At 37.4% G+C, this 24,049-nt stretch overlaps 1 protein-coding gene across 4 annotated transcripts in view; it reads left to right on the top strand.

Moving 5' to 3' along the window:
* The window catches only part of LOC138691078 (transcription factor hamlet-like), a 648,649-nt gene that overhangs the window by 545,688 nt on the left and 78,912 nt on the right, over nt 1-24,049 (top strand). The window lies entirely within an intron of this gene.

The following is a 24,049-nucleotide window of genomic DNA, read 5'->3' as shown; positions in this document are numbered from 1 at the left end:
GGCAGCTGAGACAAATATTGACAATATTTGTCGGTACTGGAGTTCCATGAAAATAAAATTGTACTAGATTTCTGAGCAGGTTACTGGGAGCTAGTGAAATTTGAACATAGTAATAATTAATTAATATCAGTATTAATATTAATACATAATAGTTATTTTATGTGTTGGGTTGTGGTTATAATTCAAAACTATAATCAGGTAAGTTTTCGGAGTTAGTACTAATAATTTCATGTGGTCAAACAAAATACGTTTTTAGGTTAGGTCTCGTGAGCCAATTGTTTAATCAAACCAATGAATTTCATATTGCCAGACAAAATTCTTGACATGTTGATCCCTTTCCCGTATAGTTTGCCTACGAAAATATGTTACAAATTATTGAATTATTTAGAATAATCTTCCAACATACAGTACTGTAAGTAAATAAGTCATTTAGTACGTAGGATCGTGTGATATCTGGTAACAGTTGGCAATACTGACAAGGCGGCAATATTTGCTGTGTAGGAACTGTTCTTATGTGACCCTCACTATACGAAAGGTGTCGTCTCAGCTGTCATTGCGCCTGTGAAAAGGAGCAGCAGCCAGGAACTGAGTGGCTTTTAAATTATTTATGACGGAAAGCGGAGACTGGTTCTGTGCATTTACAGAAAAAAGTTCTCGCGTGATCTATTCCCATATCGTCTAGGATTGCATTCACTTTACAAGATATTCCTAAGCAGAATTGTGTGGACAGTTCTTAATGTGACGGCTGTGTCTACTTTTGCTTTGTCAAGTATTTCGCTTTGATAGCCGCCTCTGTGGTCTAATGGCTAGAGCGCTGAACTTACAATCCTGTGGACCCGGGTCCAATCCTCAGCAACTTGTTTTCGGCTAGCAGGCCTGCAGAACTGTAGCTCTTGAGAGCGACTGCTTTCCTCCCCTCTTTTACCCCACCCACCTTTTCTACCTGTGCGGTCACGGGGTTCTAAGTACGCTCGGCTGCATCAACATTCATTCTCGGGGCGGAAGTCGATCATCCCCAATAGAATTGGAGTGAGGCTGACGTCATAGTTCCCCTACTTTGCGAGTTCTGCAGGCCTGGGCTAGTCCGTGGTTCAGGAATTTTTCCGATAGCTTCGGTTCCCTTGTGGCATCCCAACTAATCTCCATCATGTCATCTGCTCGCGGCTGTACAGAGTATTCCACGTTAAGAAAAAAGCATTGGTCTTACGGGTCTCGGCTAGTACGCTGTTGCCTCCGTTAGAACGAGTGAGGTGCAGTATCTCTATCTCACTCTCTTCCTAACACGTACAGCGTTCTAGCAAGTTTATCGCACAAGATAGGTAGGCCTACGTTGAGTCTGTTGAAATTATTAAAAAATAAATAAAAAAAAACATTAATGCCTCAATGATGCCTGCAAAAACATACATTATATTTTATATACATTATAACTAGAATTTGGATATTTAAGCCATTAACCAACTTTCAGACACATCAACTAGGCTCCATAATAATCGAAAGTAAGCATTAAAATACAGTTTCAGGGACCTAAAACGTTACAGCAATTATAAATAATAGTAGGCCTACTAATAATAATAGTACTGATAATAATTCATTCATAGTGTTCTGCCCAATGGCAAGTATTTCACTGCAACTCCAGCATTCTCCAATCTTTCCTATTTTCTGCCTTCCTCTTTGTCTCCGCATATGATCCATATATCTTAATATCGCCTATCATCTGATATCTTCTTCTGCCCCGAACTCTTCTCCCGTTCACCGTTCCTTCCAGTGCATCCTTCAGTAGGCAGTTTCTTCTCAGCCAGTGACCCAGCCAATTTCTTTTCCTCTTTCTGATCAGTTTCAGCATCATTCTTTCTTCATCCACTTTTTCCTACACAGCTTCGTTTCTTACTCTGTCCATTTCGCACATTCCATCCTTCCCCATATTCACATTTCAAAGGGTTCTATTCGCTTCTCTTCACTTCGTCGTAATGTCCATGTATCTGCCCATACAATGCTACACTTCACACAAAGCACTTCACTAGTCTCTTACTTAGTTCTTTCTCCAGAGGTTCTTTTTCTTTTAAAAGCTTCCTTTGCCATTGCTATTCTCCTTTTGACTTCTTGATAGCAGCTTATGTTACTGCTTATAGTACATCCAGCTGAGTCAGAACGGAGTTTCAACACGTTAAACAGAATAAAAACAGTTCTCAGAAACATCATGGGTCGAGATAGGCTGAATTCGTTCGCTTTCTGTTCTATTCATAAGGAGCATCGCCATGAAATTCCGAACTTCAAGAACAGGTTCATCAAAAAGTTTGCCAGCCATAAGGACAGACAAGCACATCTTCTTTATAAATAATTCTGCAAATTGATGAGTTAAATGTTGAATTTGCATTATTATGTAGTTGGTAGTTTTAGTTGTATTGTGCTGAAGTTATTTTAAAGCAGAAACAATGAACTAAAATGAAATAAAAAATCTTAGTGCATTGTTTAACGTATACCGCAAAATTTGTGAAATACCGTATCTGGCCCCACCAACAAAAATGATCATGAGCCACCACTGATACTGAATATAAGTAGCGTGTGTTCGTCCATTCATAGTTTTCTGCCCAAGGACAGGTTTTTCACTGTAAACACAGCATTTTTCAATCTTTCCTTTTTTCTGCCTTCCTCCTAGTCTCCGCATATGATCCATGCACGTATCAGTGTTGTCTATTATCCGACATCGTATTCTTTCCCGAACTCTTCTCCCGTTCACCATTCTTTCCAGCGCATCCTTCAGTAGGCAGTTTCTTCTTAGCCAGTGACCCAGACAATTCCTTTGTCTTCCCGGTCAGTTTCTACATTACTCTTTCTTCACCCACTCTTTCCAGCACAGCTTCATTTCTTATTCTGGTATTTGGTCTAAAATTATATGATTTATCAACATTTTGGTGAATTTAAATTGTATTTTGACAAATCACTACTTCTACAAATTTCAAAATGTTTGTCTGAAATTTGTTTCACATACCTTTCAAATTTCATGAAACATAACTTGCCATAGACGTATATATATATATATATATATATATATATATATATATATATATATATATATATTCAGATTATTGTTCAAGAGCTCAGAAAAAGCAATATCTCACATAGTTATTAAAATATAAAAACAGCTAAAATTGTGATGTCTAGCAATATATATATATTTTCCCCCCTCCCCAAAATTTTGAGGTATAAGGAAAATCCTGATAGCAAGTTTTCTAAAGCAGACCTTCAAGAAGACCTGCAGAAAATTTCGCACACAGTACAAAATTTGGAGAAGGAGTAACATTTAGCAAAGCGATATGCATGGAAAATGCGAGTAGAGAAAATTGAGTTCAAGAGTTCAGAGGGCGCCCAGGGCGTACTTTTAGTTAAATATCGGCTTAACAGCTGATTGAAGGAACATATCTGCATGGAATTTGTGGAGAATCAAATACCATTTTTTAACGTTAAAACGAAGAATTGTATTTAAAAAGTGACAAAATTTAATCTCTATCCACTGCTGCAAGACTTTAAAAGAGGAGAGCGGAGCATTAGTTTCCCGTTGCGTTCTGCATCGGTTACAGGCCTAGATTGGTAGGGAACGAGAATACCAGTGTTGCCAACAGTTGTTCGTATAATCTCGCTAGTTGACTTTCGAAAACCCGCGATTTTCTAGCAAATATCTCTAGATTTTAATGTATACTTATTATTTAATAATAGGCCTAATAATAATAATAATAATAATAATAATAATAATAATAATAATAATAATAATAATGATGATGGTCAAGATAGAGCATCCGCCCGCCAATGTAACGAATATTGCACACTTTATCATTGCCAATGTGGCGCTATAAAGCAATTTTGAACACTTTTATCACAGACACAACATATTTAAATTCTTATTGCACGATATATGTTACCGTTAAAACCCAAAATCCGACAGAACCAGTTTCAAGTGGCAAAAAGTAATTTTAAAATGTAGATAGATAGAAAGCGAATTTTCGTAAGATCTAGAATCAATGACAGGTTAGGTTTGGTTTGTAGTTTTTTTTTTTTTTTTACCAAACAAAAGTCTAAACAAACCAAACCTAACCTGACATTGATTCTAGATTATACGAAAACTCACTTTCTATCTTTATTTGCTTAAACTAGTTTTTACTAGCTGAAACTGGTTTTGACGGGTTTCGGATTTTAACGGTAACATAAATATAATATGAAATTATCACTTCATTAAGACATCCATTATTTCACAGAACTCACACTGGATGAATTAAACGTAATTATGAAAGCCGCTTATAATGCTAATATGAATTTCATTTAAGAAACCTTAAAGATTAAAAACCGCTAGTATTCCCGCTAAGCGGGAAAATGTAATTTTACCCGCGAGATGGTATTCCAAAAAAAGCTAGATTTAGCGGGAAAACCGCTGAATTGGCAACACTGGAGAGTACGACAAAACCCGCCGCACAGAAATCCACCAGCAGTGCCCTGCATTGTATTGTGGGCCGCTGGGGGAGCTGCGACATTTATTGTATTTCGTCTGGAATTATCTGACGCGTGCGGATGGGTGATTGATGACGCAGTGACATGCGCGAGCAGATTGCCACGATGGCTTGAAATGAACGGCCTGCAAGTAATTCATGTTGTTGGTTAGCGTTTTCTATAAGACGCCAACTTCGTTTTTTTTTTCTTTAGTCTCGTATTGGTTTGCTATGTTGAGGATTTCTGAACCCGGATCCACTCAAACAAAGAAATGAAGCACAATGCTTAATTGCTTCAGTGTTCATATCACGAAACAAACTGGCTTATGCTGAAAAAGTCGATATTTTAATGTTCTGTTATTATTATAACAAGAATCCGAAACTCAGCTTCTGTCCCTTCTGCTCGTGTAAGTGCTCAGAAGCCATTGAAAACCAATAGTTAAGCCTGACCTCGTGACCTGCAAGTCCCGCTGTCTGTGCTTGACGCCTCTGAGTAGGGTCGTCACCTTTCGAAGGCTGGACGAGCTCCTCCTCTACAAGGACCGAGAGAAATTTCAATTTCAATTTTGTCTGTTTCTGAAGGATATGCCTATACTGGAAGAAATGGTGAACGGGAGAAAAGTACGGGGCAAAAAAGATATCAGATGATAGACAGCATTAACATATGCAGAAGGTAGGAAGAAGGCGGAAAATAGGGAAGATTACATAATGGTGGGTTTGCAGTAAAGGACCTGTCTTTAGGCAGAAAACTATGAAATTTAAGTCTATAGAGTTAACATAAAAAATATGGGCACTAAGAATATTTAATAGTAGAATGTTGTTCTTAATATGCCATTAGGAAAGTTCAGGATAACAGAGAGGGTTTGGAATTGAACGGGTTACATCAGCTGCTTGTCTATGCGGATGACGTGAATATGTTAGGAGAAAATCCATAAACTATTTGGGAAAACGCGGAAATTCTACTTGAAGCAAGTAAAGCGATAGGGTTGGAAGTAAATCCCGAAAAGACTAAGTATATGATTATGTCTCGTGACCAGAATATTGTACGAAATGGAAATATGAAAATTGGAGATTTATCCTTCGAAGAGTTGGAAAAATTCAAATATCTTCGAGCAAAAGTAACAAATATAAATGACACTCGGGAGGAAATTAAACACAGAATAAATATGGGAAATACCTGTTATTATTCGGTTGAGAAGCTTTTGTCATCCAGTCTGCTGTCAAAAAATCTGAAAGTTAGAATTTAAAAAACAGTTATATTACCGGTTGTTCTGTATGGTTGTGAAACTTGGATTTCACTTTGAGAGAAGAACATAGATTAAGGGTGTTTGAGAATAAGGTGCTTAGGAAAATATTTGGTGCTAAGCGGGTTGAAGTTACAGGAGAATGGAGAAAGTTACACAACGCAGAACTGCACGCATTGTATTCTTCACCTGACACAATTAGGAACATTAAATCCAGGCGTTTTGGATGGGCAGGGCATGTAGCACGTATGGGCGAATCCAGAAATGCATATAGAGTGTTAGTTGGGAGGCCGGCGGGAAAAAGACCTTTGGGGAGGCCGAGACGTAGATGGGAAGATAATATTAAAATGGATTTGAGGGAGGTGGGATATGATGGTAGAGACTGGATTAATCTTGCTCAGGATAGGGATCAATGGCGGGCTTATGTGAGGGCGGCAATGAACCTCCGGGTTCCTTAAAAGCCAGTAAGTAAGTAAGAATGTTGTTCTTTGCTGCTCTCATAATCGGCATGGACGGACAAAAGTGTGTTTGCCCGGATCCAGGACAGTATTCCAAATTCCGGGACAATCCCGCCTGAAGCTTGACGGGTGACATCGTAGGCCTATCTGTGAGGAATGAGAACTTCACAGCCTTCGTCTGTTAACATCACTGTGTTTTTAATTATTGTTGAGGATTCTAGTTGGGTAGGATTTTGCAGAGGTTTGGACAGGCAGGGTGGCTGGCCTCGTGGGTAATGCAGGCAGAATATCCGACTTGTCGCGTTAGATTTATGCGACTTCAAACTGAAAGTGACTGATATCATCGCCCAGAGGCCACAGAAAAGAGAAGACTCAACGCCAACAAGTAGGGAGTCAAGTGTCTGGCCGACTGCCGGCGGACTCACCTGCCGCGTTCACACGGATCTTGTGCACCGCCCGCGAGCAACACCGCGTTATGTCCAGCACGCCTGGGCTGCACAGTTATTGAGCTTTGAAACATTTCGCAAATAGGAATTAACACCCGTAACGTTTACCAAACTGTGAAGTCCGGACACTGTCTCAGTCTTACACACCAATAATATTGCCGACCAGAAAGGATGCCACGTGTGTTACTTTCTTTGCATATGGGCTGTTCCATATGAAATCGATCAGTAAAAAACCTCGCATTTTTTATACTCTAATTTTATCCCTATTTATACAAGGTGCTGAGGAGAGTGCATTTTCACAAATATACTATCGAAAGTCAAACGGTTTTCGTACTATTGAGCGACAAATTTAGCGTATTTCATAAAAACAAGCCTCTTTCAGCGCTCACAACTCTGGAACCATTTACTGCACAACATCGAACGAGAACTCATTTTGAAGCTGACATTTGGTAGGTTATGTTAAGAAGTAATCCTTGTTTTTATTGTGTACAGAGAGACAGATAATCTGATTTTACTTGCTTTTGGGCTTTTTGCCCATTTTTTTAATGTAAAAAATATTGAGAAAAAACCTTGCATTATTAAGAGGGCTCCGGCATTGTTTGCTTAGTGGCTCGGCAATAAGTTTCGAGGGTATTAAATAAATTATTTTCACACGCCTAGACTTGAACGGCGCAGTACCGCACGTACTGGCAGAGAGCTGAAGATAAGCGAGCATTGGGCGTCATTTTACTCCTGTGTTTATGAAAACTTGTGATAAAGCTAGCCCAGCCATGACTGCTATACGACACATCACGTGTTTGTCTCCTGGCCTTGCTTGTCTCGACTACCTACAGTCAGCTGGTTAGTTCACGTGCGTACTATTTATTTTCTTTATTTGATATTTTCAATACTTTCTTATCAACATACCATCAGTAAAAAATATGTGTTTATTTGTACTTTCACTGCGGAATCTAACTACCTATATATTTTAAAAATATTTTTTCGTGGGCAAAGGCGTCTTAATGAAGAAAAATCTAAATTTCTTCATTTCCATAAAAAGTAAGAAAAACTGTTTACATGTCAATATGAACTTTAATTTGTCAGCATCAAAGTAAACCATGATTTTGATCATTGGGTGAAAGGGTTTCGGAGCCATAACAGTTTAAAGTTGCTAATTTTATGAAAATACGATAAATTTAAATTATTATTAATTTAAACACTATGAAGTTCTGATGCCTCAAACTTTGCACAAAGCATTGTATCACAGTTGTCAATGGACAGAAAAAGTTTCATTGTATTTAAAAATTTCAAGGTCAATTTTCTCTATATTTCGGTCGATTTGAGATGGAATAGCCCATATGTAGAGATATTTTATTTGTTTACGCATGATGTGTAGCCTATGTTATATTCTGAAGTCTTTCATGGATGTGCATGCAAACGTGTTGCAGAGAATTGTAATGTGATATTGATCTTTTTTTTACCAAGTTGCAGTCTGAAGTTGACACTGGACGCAGAACTGGTAGCTGACAGTCCGTCGTCCTTGAACCTCGTGTTATTGGTGGCTTTGCGTATCACCTTAAGAATGAACTCGCCGACTTTGATTAAATCAATTTGGAAATTGTAACTTCGGAAAAATTAAAAACTTGTCGTGTGAAAGAACGAAATTGAAGGCCGCGGCGAAAGTATTTAAGAAGGCTGAGAAAGCGTAGCAGTTGTAGTTTTTTATCAAATACCATCGTAAGCACAACTATCGATCCGGAGCTTGACTGGCTGTCTGGGGGGGGGGGATTTTACCAAGACGAATGTTACGTAATCTATGACGAATCTTCGGCCCCGTCTCGCGAAATATCATCTCACTATCATCAATTGAATCGATGCTAAATAGCCTAGTAGTTGGTACAGTGTCGTTAACTGATCAACTTAAAAAATTAACCTTCTGTCATAGTTAAATATCCTTGCTTCAGAAAACCGGCCTGCTGGAAGTAGGCACTTCTCACTAGCATAACTAAACAACTCTTTGTTATCCGTACGTGACAATGAATGAGTTTCCGCGAAGTGGAGATATGGCGGTTTGGCTCTGAGCAACAGATAATTAATGCGGCACACGATACACAGCAGTGCCGTCCGTATCTGGGCGAGATGATCGCCGACGCCGCACACAAAGTTACAAATTGGAGATGGCTTGATTTTAATATATTAGAGCGGCGGACATGTTTCACGCGCCCTTCCCATTATCCGACAATATCGAACAAATTGAACTTAATTCCTCATAATGAAGATGTCGGCCGGCGTCCCTTTTATCGCTTTCTGTATTGATTTTGTCATTTTTTGAAGAGTTGTTTATATTTTTGTCAAAAGCACCAACATCATACATGCCCATTGAACGGTCCAGAGAATAAGGGGTGAACAGCCTGTCTCGAGATTCGAAACCAAGACACGCAGTCAGCAATAAACGCAGTCAGCTTCTGGTCTACATATAAAGGCACAGAATTCATTTGATGATTTATCGTGAATGTGATTGATTTAGGACCATAAATATTTGTCGCGAATTTTTTCGAAAATTGACTCGCTGTTTAAAAAGATCTCGATTCTACAGTGAAAACGAAGAAAATGTAATTCATAAAATTATTTTAAAGAAATATAGCCTAGTATATCACTCGTACTTACGAAGATGGTGGCTGCAAAGAATAGGGAGGCAAATTATTTTGGAATTCTTTCGTTCTCTTTAACAGCCTACAGGCCCGCTGATGACTGGGATCTTATATACAACTAAGTAACAATAACGCTTATCATTAGGCCTATATGAGTTGCAAGGCTTGCACGGTGACTGTGATCAGAATTAGGCTTGTGTCCTGGAACTTGACATATCCAAAGTTTCGGAACTACACACAGGTTCCATTATCAGGGTAAGACCAGAGAGGTCACTACTGTGTTGGACTCGTTACGACAGACTGATTCGTACGACTGGCCTCACAGAGTAGGATGTCTCTGGCTACCCTGATGATTGATGATGAACCTGTGTGTAGTTCCGACACATTGGAAACTTCAAGTTCCAGGAGATGGTGGATTATCCACAAGCCTAATTCTAAGTAAGATTATTATTATTATTATTATTATTATTATTATTATTATTATTATTATTATTAAACAGCTTAATTTCACTATGAATGTTGCAAATGCAATGCCGTCCGTGTATAAAATTATTGATAATTATTGTATACAAAGTGTATGATATTGCATTATCTATTGTACGATGTTATTTATTTTTCACGAAAATTTTTAAAATTTTCACCATAAAAACCTGGCTCTGGATATAGACTAATCAGACATTCCTTGTGCGTGTAGATAAGTAAGGAGCGGATTCCTATGTAATTAAATATTATTTTTACTTGTGATAAAACACAATTAACAAAGTTAAAAATTCCGAACATGAAGTTTCAAGTTTAAAACCCGAATTTTATTTCATATAAAAACACATATTTTCACAAAAAATTATGTAAATACATATTTTCAGGAAATCTATTATAAACACACAAATCTTGGAGGTTTTTTACTTAAATAATTTTTTACAAGACCTTTTAAACATTTTAAAACTAAATCAATTATGTCACTCAGAAGTACGTTATCTTTTTTTAAGAACTCTTCGTTGCTTCGTGTTTCTAAGCGCTTTGTGGTGTATCCGTGATCCATTTTCGTAATAGTATCGCTTCAAGTTCTGAGAACTGCTAGGCAGCATATCAGTGTTATTATTAGAGAATAAATTAACATGGACAAAGAGGAGAGATCTTGCAACACATAATTAGGAACGTTTATTGTTGCTGAAGATGTTTTCATTCCGCGCTTTGTTTGTGAAACAACAGATAAATGCTCGGGTATGAACATTATTTAATTTAAACAAATCTCTCGCCTCTCGCTCATGTCTATCAAGTAAGACAACATATCTTGTTGTGATTCCCTGTTATCGGGCTTCGTCAATCGATATCCTTCAAGATATACTGAAAGATGGTTCTTTAAAAAACGATTTGGCTTTCCTATTAGCAAATCTAAGCTTTTTGTGACTCCATAAAAAATCTCGAAACATCCAAAAACCTGTTGTCTGAAACAGGGAGGTGCGTGCCTTGGAAATTAAACTAGACTCGCTATCAGGTTCAGAAGTACAAGTACTAAGGGACAAATTCCAGAATGTGTTTGGGAAAAACAGTGGGTATAAAAAAATGTGTAAAGTTGCTCAAGTATTGGAGGGTGTGCCTGTTGGTGAAATTGACGGTGTTTGTGTTTGTGACATTCCTCTCTTTAAATATGCACGTCTGACGTCCTGTGATATGGAAAGATCGTTTTCACAGTATAAGTCGTCGTTCAGAGATAATCGGCAAGCATTTGTGATGGAGAATTTGGAGATGACCTTTGTTGTTCACTGCAATTCTCGGCCAACTACTAGCACTCAAGTGTGGTTGGTGAGCACTCAGTAACATTTTTTTTTTCCAAGCTAAGTAAGGTATTTTTAACAAATATTTTCGTACTTTTCAGCACATAAAAATAAATATATTTAAACTTTTAGCACATAAAAATCCGCTCCCTATAGATAAGTAACCCTGCAACTCACGATCTACGTTCCTGCATTAAGGAGTTACCAGTAGTGGTTGTAGTCTGCAATGCATGTGAAATAATGAACACAAAATATGTGAGTTGAGTGGATATACTCATAATTAGCTGCATCGCGTTGTCGTATTTTACGAGTTAACTGGTAGAGTGGAGATGCTGCGAAATAAAATTCGCGAACATGAGTCGCGCGAGCTCAAGGGGAGAGAAACGGATGACGGCAATAATCTGACGTGGCTTGAAAATGAAACGTTCAAAGTTTACAATTAGCGCGTACACAACGAGGGGTGTGTTGCCGGCAGGAGATACTGAATAGTGCTTCCAGTGTCTTTATTGAAGCTGCAAATTTTCTCCTCAGCTGCCGCTTACATCGAGATGAAGAAAGAGGAGGGAAGCTTGTCGTTTAAATCACAGCATATTAAACCCGCCCGGTTTGTGTGGTGATAGCCTAGGGCCTTGTGTTTCGAAGAGGCATGAATGTCATTCCCTCGTCGTACTAGATTGTCTTTCGTCAGGCTGTATCCATAAGTTCATGAACTCCATTGCTTCGGTCTACAAGATTTCCTCTTCCTTTTTGTTTACTTCTGATATCCCTCTACTCATCATCACTTGCTTTGTATTCCACGCTATTTTTGATGTGTTAAATTGTCTAATCTTTCCTATAAGTTAGTAATTACTTCGTCACAGATTGTGTTTTATTCTCCGAGACTTAACGTTGATACCGACCTGCCTCACAATTGGAGCTTGGAATGGGGAGCGCTTAATGAAGGAGGTGTGGCTGTGAAGTGCATAATATGAAGTTTATGAAAAACTCTCAACGTTGCTAAGGTTCGATCTACTTTCGCATTCAGGTGAACAAAGATGTAAGAGCGTACCTTAGCCGAAGCTGTGTTACATCCACGTAGGACCCTAACTAACAGGCGGCCTTTTCATAGTCTATGAATAATAAATATAATGGAAGATTAAATTCTCTCCTTTTTTCAATAATTCGTTGTAGGGTAAATATGGCATCTATGGTGCTCCTTCCCTGCCTGAACCCGCATTGTTGCTCTTCCAAAAAGGCTTCACTAAATGCCGATAGTTTGTTTTTAATTATGTTGGCGTATAATTTGGATGCAGTTGAGAGTAGGGCAATGCCTCTATAATTATCACATTTGTTTTTATGTATATTAATTACTAGACCGGTTTCCCAATCCATTGGAATATCAAAGCAATGCCAAATATTATTAAACAATTCTAATAATTTAACTTTCAATGCCGGTCCCCCATATTATTTAAAAAGTTCTGCGTTCAGATCATCGAGCCCTGGGCTTTTCTATTCTTTGCCTTCTTTAAAACTGCTTCTAATTTCTCCATTGTTGTATGTTGCTCCTCGGTTTGTCCTTCAAATGTCATATCTAAAATATTCTCCTGGGTGTGGGTTTTTGGGATCAGACTATAGATTTCGATAGTGATTAATTCAGTCCTGTTTTGGTATCAGATTAACATTAAGTTTATCTTTTATTTCCATCTGCAATGTTTTAAATATTTTAAATCCCTATCTTTGTGCTCCCGTAATATCACGCTCGAGGGATTTTACAAATTTATCCCAATCCTCCCTTCTGTATTTTCTAGATAGCTTACGAACCTTAGCTCTGAATTTTTTATATTCGATATAATGTTCCTCTTTTTTAGTTTGTAGATATATTTTATAGGCTTGTTTCTTTTGGTCAACTATATCTTTTAATTCTGGATTCCAAGTTCGTAATCTCTTTTTATTTTTTATTTGTTTATAACCGAAACTCTCAAACGCTACTTCCATAATTGTCTGTTTTAAATTTTGCCAGTCTTCCTCAATGTCGCCAAGTATTGGGTTTAAGCCTAGATCATATATGTAACAGATAAGTAGGGGTTATAGGCTTTGAGGTTAACAACTTTTGTCAGGTTTACTGCGCTGCCATCTAGTTTGTACATAAGAAGTCACGTCATAATACCCATTTGAATTGCATTAGCGGCTGTGCTGCCATCTCGTGTTCGTTTACGGCGGACGGGTGGCGATCCTGGCGGTTGTTCTCTTCAAAGTGCTGCCGATTTTAAAGTAGCAAGGAGTTATCTGTTACATATATGATCTAGGGTTTAAGCTTACTTAATAATCTATAAAATATACAATATGGAACAGTACAAAACAATTATACAATTAACGAAAATACAACAAAAGCACTTTCCAACACTACTGTAAAACAGGGAACGAATTGAATAGCATCAGGCAATATTGTGATTCGCACGGAATATCTTTGTCTAAAATTATTAGCCGATAATATTTTTCGTGATATAGGCTATTATTAATTAACATTATTTCAGGGCACCGTAAACATATTCTGCATCAATGGAAGCTAATGATTATCAATATCAGATTTATTAGGGGATTTGATTCGCACAATTAAATTGCGCGGTCCTACATACTGTTGCACGAAAAATCGATATTATATATCTACTTTCGATTGGAAGTCGATGATAGCGCTACCCGTGGCCTTTGTATACAGCAAAGAGGAGGTGAAAGTATTTAGAAATGTATTTATTTAAATTTAAATATACAGAATAAAGAATATAATTACAACAAACAAGAGAAATAGAAATAAAATAATACAAGCCATATAAAAAAAGATACAGTAGTATTAACAAAATTTGAGACCGAATGAGCAGCGCTCGTGCTCGGTCGCAGTTCAGATATAATATTGAAATAAAAAATAATAATAATAATAAATAAGTAAAATAAAATAGGAACTAAAATATAATTACAGCGGCAATGGAATTATACAATATAATATTAACACTAGAGAAGAATAATATCGCACGTGAAAAGTAGGGCTAATACATATTTCAAAATTATAGAATACAAATATAATATAGGTTGATTAATTCATACACATAGGCTATAAATGTATTTAATCAAATTGAAGATATTAACACGTTTCTAATTTTCTTGTTATATGTTAGTGGGTTACATGTTAGAAGTCCTGGCTGTAATTTAGTTAAAGCATTGTACAACCGAGGGCCAAAATTTATGCTATGCTTTAGACCAGCAGATGTGAGACATTTAGGTTCTACTACGTCTTGTGTCATAATTGTGTGTCTGTAATACAAACTTATTACGATTTTTATGATAAAATTTTAACAGCGTATACTTATAAATTTGTTCAATATTAAATACATTAAATTCAGAATAAATTAATTTAGTTGGATAATCGAAACGTTTCTTCAAACAAATTTTAATTATTCGTTTTTGTAATTGAAATTGAATTATACTTTCGCCGTGTACCTCTGGGAACAGTGTGTAACGTTGAATTAGTGATTTCTGGAACAGCATTTTATATATCTTTACTGTCACACAATACGGTCGAAATTTCTTAATTCGAGATCGGATAATTCAAATAAATGTTTATTCCCTTTGAAATTTATTTTTAAACCAATGTTAGAAGTTAACATTAAATTCGAACTCTGGAAACTTACATGTGGATAATTCGAAACCTGACTTCATTGATTTTAATTTTGAATTCTATGCAAATCTTAATTATTAATGGCTTCAACAATTCCAATTCTATTCTTAAACTACATACTGATGAACAGGTAGGAGAACAGAAGAAGGCCGTTGCCACTGTTATCAGACTTCGTAGCATTATCCAGTGACAGACAGTGGAGTGTGCAGAAGTAGCTGCGAACATACAAAGATTAACGCTAGCAAAGAAAATAAGTATTTTGTTCTGCTATGCTGCACGCTGATTACTATATACTTGTTTATAATCTATTGATATGAAGATTCTACAGTATAATAGTAATATGCGTTACAAGAGCGGTATGTTGACGTTTTCATGTTCGAGGAAAAGATTGAAAAAGCGAAACGTAGTTGAACGTTTTTAATTTCCGAGAACATGAAAACAAACATACCGCTCGTGTATCGTACATTATTTTGTGCGAAGATCGTTTATTACATACCTGAAAGACGAATTTCTAATTAGTTGCAATGAAATCTCCATGTTGGTTTCTGTTTAATGACGGCAACTTCGGAAAACCAAAATATCTTTCTTCAACATTGTTGCTATAAAATGTTTTCTGTGTTTACGATACTCCAGCAGGCCGTGATATACGTCTGTCTTTTTTTTTCCCCCCAGTCTATTAAATGCGAACTTAAAACAAACGGTAAGGTTATGTAATGATTTATTTTTCATTTTAATATTTTAACAATATTATTTATATAACATATTGCAGTAATAACATCGACATCTGGAATCTCGTTGATTTTTTCACGGCTTCCTTAATGTTACTTGTATCAGGAATGCAATAAGTTTCGTGAAGTAGTAGACTTTACTTAATTTTTGCAAATATTTAAAAACAATAATTAACATTGCAATTTAGGTGAAATTGCAGTGGTAAGTTTCCAATTTATAATTATTGCTATGTTAAACGTCTCTAAAAATAATATGTTAAAAGCCTGAAGCAGTAAAATGAATGTCGCGCTTAAGCGGTAAGAAGAGGGAAATTGTTATGTGTGTTACGTTGGGTATACTGAATGTGGTATTTCACACTTACCGCGTATTGGTTCTGTGCGGAAAACAAGCAAATACGCACGATCTCGCACAAAAGTATTTGCTGGTTAATTCGAATTTTGGATCTATAGAATTTTTTCAAATTCCTCTAGAGTTGGAATTAAAACGATTGCGCTGTAGAATGATTTCTAGCTCGTGGCGATGAGTTAATATTGAAATTGCTGACGTTCTGATGTTGAGAGTCTTCACCCCAGCTGTCTGCATAACTGGTGAAGGTGCGACGTTCGAAATGAGAAAGCTTTACAGTCCTTGCACGTAAACTTAATTCCTAATTAAGACGTTAATGGGTTTTAATTAAGAGCTGCACTTGCAACGCGACGTGACAATAAAGATCTGACATTTTAATGCTCCCTTTCATCTTTGTTGTGAGCGCGGAAAGTTTCGGGGGTTGAAGAAATGAAGGGAGGAGCTCTTCATTAGTTTGGGTAGCACGTGGCGCGCGGGGTGACGGACAGTCCTGCATTAATTGTTGCAACATGACCGACACCAGGACGGGCTTAATATAGCAATGATAATTTTTCTTGTCCTGACGGCCAGATCGGGGAACTGCGCTTCTGAGACGGTTGTTTTAGTCACATTGCACTGGCACAAAGAGAATGGCTAGAATTGTGTTTCGGAAGTGAAGTTGTTGCACGGTGCAATCGCTAGTCTATATCGCGGCCGAGACAAAAAAAATGAAAGCTGCGTGGACTATGAATTCAGAATTGGATGTGCGAACGTCATTCATGTGGCTGATGAAGATGTCCCTGGCACAACCATAATAATATGGTCAATTATGTTTGTGGATTTGTTTCGCCCTTATTTTGTTTCCTTTCATCAGGCGACTGAATACATTTGCATCAGAATAGGCTACTGTTAGCCACGTGCGGGGATGCTATGATAGCCTGCATTGTCGTCCGCGTTCTTTCAATACTTGCAATCTTTCTAGTATCAGGGGTGCCAACTGCAGTGTTCGCTGCATCACAGTGTTGGTGTTGTTACCTACTCTTGCTCCAGGTCTTTCAGTCCACGGTTGTGGATTTTTGGAATCTGGACTTACAAACTGTAAAGCCCCATTCACAATGAAAATTAAACATAACCGTAACATAAACACAGAATTTTGCGCCCAGGCTACCAAATGGGATCATTCACAATGATTCACATAAGCATTGACATAAACATTACCGTAAGACGTTAACATGAAACTTTGCAAACAGAACACAATCGTGGAGCGCTGAAGTATACGACAGAATATGAGGAAATGGCGTCGTTGTTAGGTTTCCATGGTTACCAAGTATGTTTGCTGTTATGTTTATGTTCCCATCGTGAATGATGGTATGACATCTTAATTTTACTGTAACGTTAAAGTTAACGCTTACGTTATGTTTAATTTTCATTGTGAATGAGCCTTAACTCTTGTTTACGCTTCCTCTTGTTGTTAAGTCACGTGTGTCTTTGTGTTTCACTAACGTCATCATCCGTAAGAGCTAGTCGTTGGCCAATGACATCACGTTATTTAACTCGGTTTCTGTCTCCTTAAGTTTCCTTGAATGTCACAATATATTTCAAGTTCAAAAGTTATTTGGTCGTTTTCATTATGCCGTAACTTTGCGCAATGGAACGCAGTTATGCAAAAGAGGAACTATTCCACAAAATGTAAGTTTTGAGATGTTGAGACCTGAAGTTAACTGATGCTATATTAGTTCAATATAAAGGCAGAAACCTTCATGTTCAAATTTGTATTTCACAGATTAATATGTTTCAAAATTAGTTGTAACATTTTCAAAAATGTGGCTTAGTTTTTTTTTTTTTTTTTTTTTTTTGCAAAATGAAGATGTAATCATTTTTAGGAATTTTCCTTCAATTGAATGAATAGAAATATAGTAATATTTGTAACAAAAATAATTACTGTAGACATTTTGTATAACAAACAGAAAAACTACTGATATTGGTATCAATTTTTTTCATTTTTTATTAAATATCAAATGTTGGAAAATCTCCAATATCATGTTCAATCCTTTTGGTACTGCGATTCCTTTTTCCTTCGGGAAGAACGAAACTAAGTCTTTGAAAATTAAACTCAATGGACGACCAGGAAGTCTTTTTCTCATATCTACTTCTACATCGTCATCATCAAACTTTTGCTTCATAAAATGTGGGTAGGCCTTTTTTTTCTCTACTGATAATTTGACGAATATTTATCCAGCTAACAATTTCATCATCCACTCTTTTCTTCCTGTTTGTAATCATGTTTTACAGATTTCTTTGACATAGAAAGTTTTCATTTGTTATTGTATGTACGTTTAAAGGGAGTTTTCTTTTAAAGTCTGTCAACACATAGTCCTAAAAGGTAAATAAAATTATCCTCCTTTTCAGAGGTACCGGTACCTCTATATTACAAAAATCGTCATTAGCCAGAAAACAATATTAGCACAGTGTAATCGTTTTCAGGATTGGAATGGGAATCGAGCACTATTTTTAGCATTATCAGAATCTTTATATTTCGATTTCATGACAAATATCGATACTTGCCGTGGTCTAGAGATAGCTCTCGGTTGCGATAGGCGGTAGGCCTGTTGGTCAGTCTTGCTTTCTAATTAAACTTTCAGAATCAGCATACTGGGGTACGTTCATCTTATTCAAGTCGAGGCACTGTTGTAAACATAATCAGTATTAATTTTTCTCCAAATCGCACTTGATATACAAGCAATGTACCCATATTATCGGCAATTTAAGATCTGGGCACAGAATTTGATGGAGTTGGCATAACATTTATTCTGACACCTCTGCATAAACTTCGCAGCTACTGCGTGAAGTACGTACGTGGTTTCAGATGACTAGAAAACGTCTCAAATTGCTGTAGGTACTCTTGCTCTCGAGTGATGTAAGGTGGACATCCCTGGAATATGAGTTGTGCAACTCGTGTTTCCATATTGAGTTTTATTTATTACACGATGTAGTCGGGCCAGACTGCGTCACTGAAGGGGTGTGACACAAAACGGGAGGGTTCTGCGATTCAGTTAATGGTCCGGCCTAACAATTGGGTTCAAGTAACGTTTAGACATCGTTCATATGTATGGAAGTCGTTATTGTGTGACTGGAGGCGCAATCTAATTGTTGCCCTTGACAATGGGGAGGGGGAGTGGGGAGGGGTGGTGTGCTTTCGCAGTCACCTTTTGCTTCCCACAACCGCCGAGCCTAACCACAAGTTGCTCCAGTTCTGCATGGAACACTGTCACCCCCTTTTATTCACTTCTCCTTCCCATACGTTTGTTGGGCATTGTTCGCGATCTGGACTTCATCTCGGCCCGACTCCCTTCCACAAGCGCTTACATTATTATTATTATTAATTATTATCATCATCATCATCATGATCATCATCTACTGCACGTTAGGCCTCTTGCGCTTACTAATTCCATCTCCATCGGCTCGACGCGACATCTCGTCTTCCCTGTGGTTTGTGTTATTTTATCAATTAATCTAAAAAATGTTCCACTGCTCTCTTGAATTCCGCTTCTCACCGGGAACGTCCAATATGATTAATTATTGAAACAATTAAATAACTATTACACTTTTGAGTTATTCAAATTCAGTTCCATGCCCATTCTTTTTCATAATTGAAGCGTCAGCTGGATCAACGTTATAAGTTACATTTAGTAAAATTTACAGGTGCTGCAAAAGTGTGTACACGTACAACGTTGTTCTTATAGGGTAGCAAACTTTTGGGTGGACAAATTTCACGTACTGCATTGATGGACAGTTGCAAGCCAAAGAATATAGCAAAGTAACATGACATACAACATTATTACACGGAAACACACCGAATGAAAATTTTGTAACTTACAACGTTGTTCCAGCCGACGCTCCAATTATCTGCACAATACATCACCAGAATTTTTTCTAAATTCTCCGCAGTTAATCTTTGCCTTTTGTTAGTGAGAATCATTTTGAAAGCAAAAATAAAAAAATAAAAAAACTTTTTTTTTTCTACTGAAACAGATGTGAGAGGAGCAAATTTTGAATTATCTACAGTCAATACCTACTGGAACATTTACATTTTCCTCCCCCGATATCACTCTTGATACTTCTTCCAACAATGAAAATCCTACATTCTTATTTAGTAGGTCTACAGTGTCCCATTTTTTCCCAGTTTCATCAACCTTGGCATCCTTTACTATTGCTATTTGGTTACAAAGAGATTGTTCAGTGCTTGGAGGTATGAATGAAAAGTTTAATGTTACGTAGACAATACCTCTTTCACTGGTTTCACACACACACTGAAGTATCGGATTCAGGTAATTGTGACCACTTCTGCCATATTTCTATTACAAAGTGTGATTACTTGGTTCGAACAACCCAAATCTCAATGACTCGTAAATACTGCAACTATCGAAATTTAAAAGAATTTCACCTCAGTATAGCTCAGTCAATGTATAAATATTATAATACTTATTTGTTACATACCTATCTGCTACAAATCTCGCAGAATATTATTTTCCATCGCAAGTGAATTGTGGAAATTGTTAGCCATTGCCGGATCTGCATAGATGTTGCTCTTTTATCTTTCGGCATTAAGCTGGGCAGGATGACGTCCTACCACTTAAAACTTCTCAACACAAATAAGGAGAGGGAAAGAGGAACAGCTAACAGACATTCAAACTAACCGTTATACAGCATTGTTGTTGAAAGTCTGTTTGACGAAAATGCAACGTTCCATCCATTGTTGCATTTCCTGATAGTGTTAATCTATGAAAAACTGACCTTTAATATTGCTTACATGTATGTGCATGTGAGTAAATAGTAAAATAACGAAACTGACGTCAGTAAAACTTTTCTCATACGATACTAAAGCCTCGTTCACACTTTCCAAGTAACGTGAATTCAAGTTGCGGTTCAGGCATACTCACAATCAGGTTATTTTGTTTTCAAGTAGGATGAAATGGTGTCGATGGAAGTTGTGCAAATAATGTAGTAGCAAGTCTCCTTGCCAGGGACCTGAAAAAGATGTTGAGCATCTTTGAGTATGGGTTAGTATGAGAAGTATGTGACCATTGACCATTACAAATGGAATAAGTGAAATCATAAAAGACTTAGTAATTGTCAGTGTAGATGTAATAAAACAAACAGGTCTGATTTATCATATGATACTTGAAAATGATTTTCTCCAAGTTGTCATAGTTCCCAAATAAAAATATATCAGCCACATCGAACCATGCCAGTTTCGGCTGATAAATGTCATCCCTTCAAAGCATCTCACATCCTACTTCTTTTCATCTTCCACACTTCTCCGCTATATACAGTTCTAATGATTTTAATTTTCTTTTGTATCTCATCCGTGTCCACATTAAAACCTCTCCTGTTTAATTCCTCGATGAACTCATTTATGGTAGCTTCCCTTGCATTTCTGTTAGATACTTTGCAGTCTCTATATTCTACAGGCCTTCTTGAGTTCCATACAACTCCAGGAACTCATGTACTTCGTCATTATTCCACTTATTATTGCCGATTATTTTTACTTTCCAGTACAACAATCAGCTGTTAATTTACCGCTTTTAAAATAGATGTTAATCTAAATTCGCGTCGACCTGGTTGGCGAGTTGGTATAGCGCTGGCCTTCTATGCCCAAGATTGCGGGTTCGATCCCGGGCCAGGTCGATGGCATTTAAGTATGCTTAAATGCGACAGGCTCATGTCAGTAGATTTACTGGCATGTAAAAGAACTCTTGACCAATTGTGCTTTATGGCAATGAAACTTGGACTCTGTCGAAGAAAATGGAACAACTGATGACATGGGAAAGGAAAATTCTAAGGAAAATCTATGGTACTAAATATGAGAATGGGCACTGGAGAATTAGATATAACACAACTGAAAACTCAATATAAATCTCCAGATATTGTTGCTGAAATCAAAGCCCGTAGGTTGGAATGGTTAGGACATGTAATCAGGATGAATGATCAGAGAATACCAAAAAAGATTCTAAACACAAAACCAGAAGGCAGGCGCAATATTGGCAGACAGAAACTAAGATGGTTGGATGGAGTGGAGGACGATTTAAGGACTCTAGGCGTGAGAAGATGGAGGCAGAAGGCTCTGGTTGGACAGGAATGGACCAAGATCCTAAGGGAGGCCAAGGCTAGACTACAAGGGCCGTAGTGCCAAAGAAGAAGAAGAAGAAAAGAACTCTTGCGGGACAAAATTCCGGCACATCCGGCGACGCTGATATAACCTCTGCAGTTGCGAGCGTCGTTAAATAAAACATAACATTTTTAACATTTCTAAATTCGCTCGTTTTCCCCTTGAATTCAAGTTATCAAGTGACGTTTAAGTTGTTTCAAGTCAGGTAAAAAGTAGAAAGGGATTCAACTTCACTTGGAACTTGAATTCAAGCTGCTACTTGACTTGAATTCTTGCAGTATAGTTCGCACCTTTCAATTTCGTAAAATCAAATCACTTGATTCGAGCTGCTTGAAAAATGTGAACGAGGCTTAACTCGCCTGCCTCTTGTCAGTGAATAATGCAATTCATCACAAAATATCGTTTGCCGATTCTTAAAGTTGCACGTCATTGCGTGATTTGTTTTGAAATACAGGTACAATGTATTACAAGGAAGACAAAGAAGACAGAAGTCGCGAGGGTGAGGCAGGACACGTTTAACGGCTTCAATTATATTATCGTCCGAATTTTTTAATAAATAAATTGGGAAAGGAAATCTCAGTCAGAGATCCCACTTAGTTCCTCCTCCACACTGCAGTCCGTTATAATGATATATACACAGCGGTAAGGTGACTTCCGATCACCGTGTGAGATCAAACCACCAAGAGTTCCGGGACCGGAAGCAGGCTGCTTCCATCTGCCGGGGAAGAGGTGGAACTGCTTCCGGAGAGGTTAACATTAAGAAGTCGATAATGCTAACCAAGTTGCAGCGCTGCTTAATTGTTTGTCGGAGGCGGCGCTTGGTGTGATAGTGGTTAATTGCTCACGCACAGCATTGCTTTGATTAACGTGTTCTTGGCTTCGTGTTGAATAAGATGCACAAAGCGTTTCCATGAGGCTCTTGAACACGGAAATCTATTGCCTTCGATAGTCAGCAAAGCTTAATTTATTTCAATGTGAGCAGTGACAGTGAATTCTTCCTCGAGCAGATGAAGTCTTGGAACAACAGCAAGATGATTTGGACATCCCGATCAATGATGCTTTATGACGTGTGATAGAAATAAGACAATTGTAGAATATTCGTATGAAATAAAATAGTGCGAAACTACATACTGTAGAGTAATTTAAGAATCTGGGTATTTATTTTATATGATATAAGCTTAACTTATATTTTAGAACGCACTTAAATCACGTGGTAAATGATGCGTATAGGCTAATTCACACGGGGATAGTTTACAGGAGACAAGTGCTTGGAGCAAGTCGACTTTCCTTCATCTTTCCCCGTGTGATATGGTCGGGACAGTCAAGTTGTGACTTGGCGGTCAAGTAGAATTTGAGTTGACGACCCGTCAACTTTTGTGTCCACTTTCCCGTTACGTGACAAACTTGACTCCACCACTTCCCGCTTGTGAATGCGAACTTGTAGCTTCTTGGCAAGTAGAAAGTTTGTAGTTTTAGGCCTGTTGTCGAAGTAAATTAATAATGAGCGCCCCTAAGTGGAATTCCAACGATATCATAAAGTTTTTGGAAGTGTATGAGAAGTATGAACTTCTATGGAATATACGTGACAAAGAATACCTCAATAAAAACAAGCGGGAATTATTATTCCAGAAACCAGTCAGTGAACTCGTGGAACAAGGTTTCGAAAACATAGACGTAGAAGTGGTTCGAAAAAAAGTTAAAAACCCTTAAAACTGGACTCATTCTGAGATGTTTCCTGTATATATTCTGCAGGATCTTCTTCAGCTAATTCTTTCAACAAGGTATTAGATGCTCCGTGCATAATTCTTGTACGAATCCATTTCTTAACCCATGTTCTCTTTTCCTTTTTTTCAAGAATATTTTGTAATTCATACAATAACAAGGCGCCAATTAGCGGTACACATGCTTGAATATGTGCTGGTGGCATCTTCAGTTTCACCAAACTAAAAATGTCAGTTCACTATTGATTTTTATTAACTATAACAGAATACAAGAATTCAAACAACAGTGCGAATACAACATTCAGCGCGCGCTTTTTTTTTTCAAGCATGGTTTCAAGTTTAATGTCTCCGTGTGATCACAAATATAGCATCAAGTTTAGAGGCTTCAAGCACTTGACTCCTGTAAACTATCCCCGTGTGACTCGG

The sequence above is a fragment of the Periplaneta americana genome, chromosome 16 (genome assembly GCF_040183065.1).
Source record: "Periplaneta americana isolate PAMFEO1 chromosome 16, P.americana_PAMFEO1_priV1, whole genome shotgun sequence".
Classification (NCBI taxonomy): domain Eukaryota; kingdom Metazoa; phylum Arthropoda; class Insecta; order Blattodea; family Blattidae; genus Periplaneta; species Periplaneta americana.
This window is presented reverse-complemented; position numbering and strand designations above follow the sequence as displayed.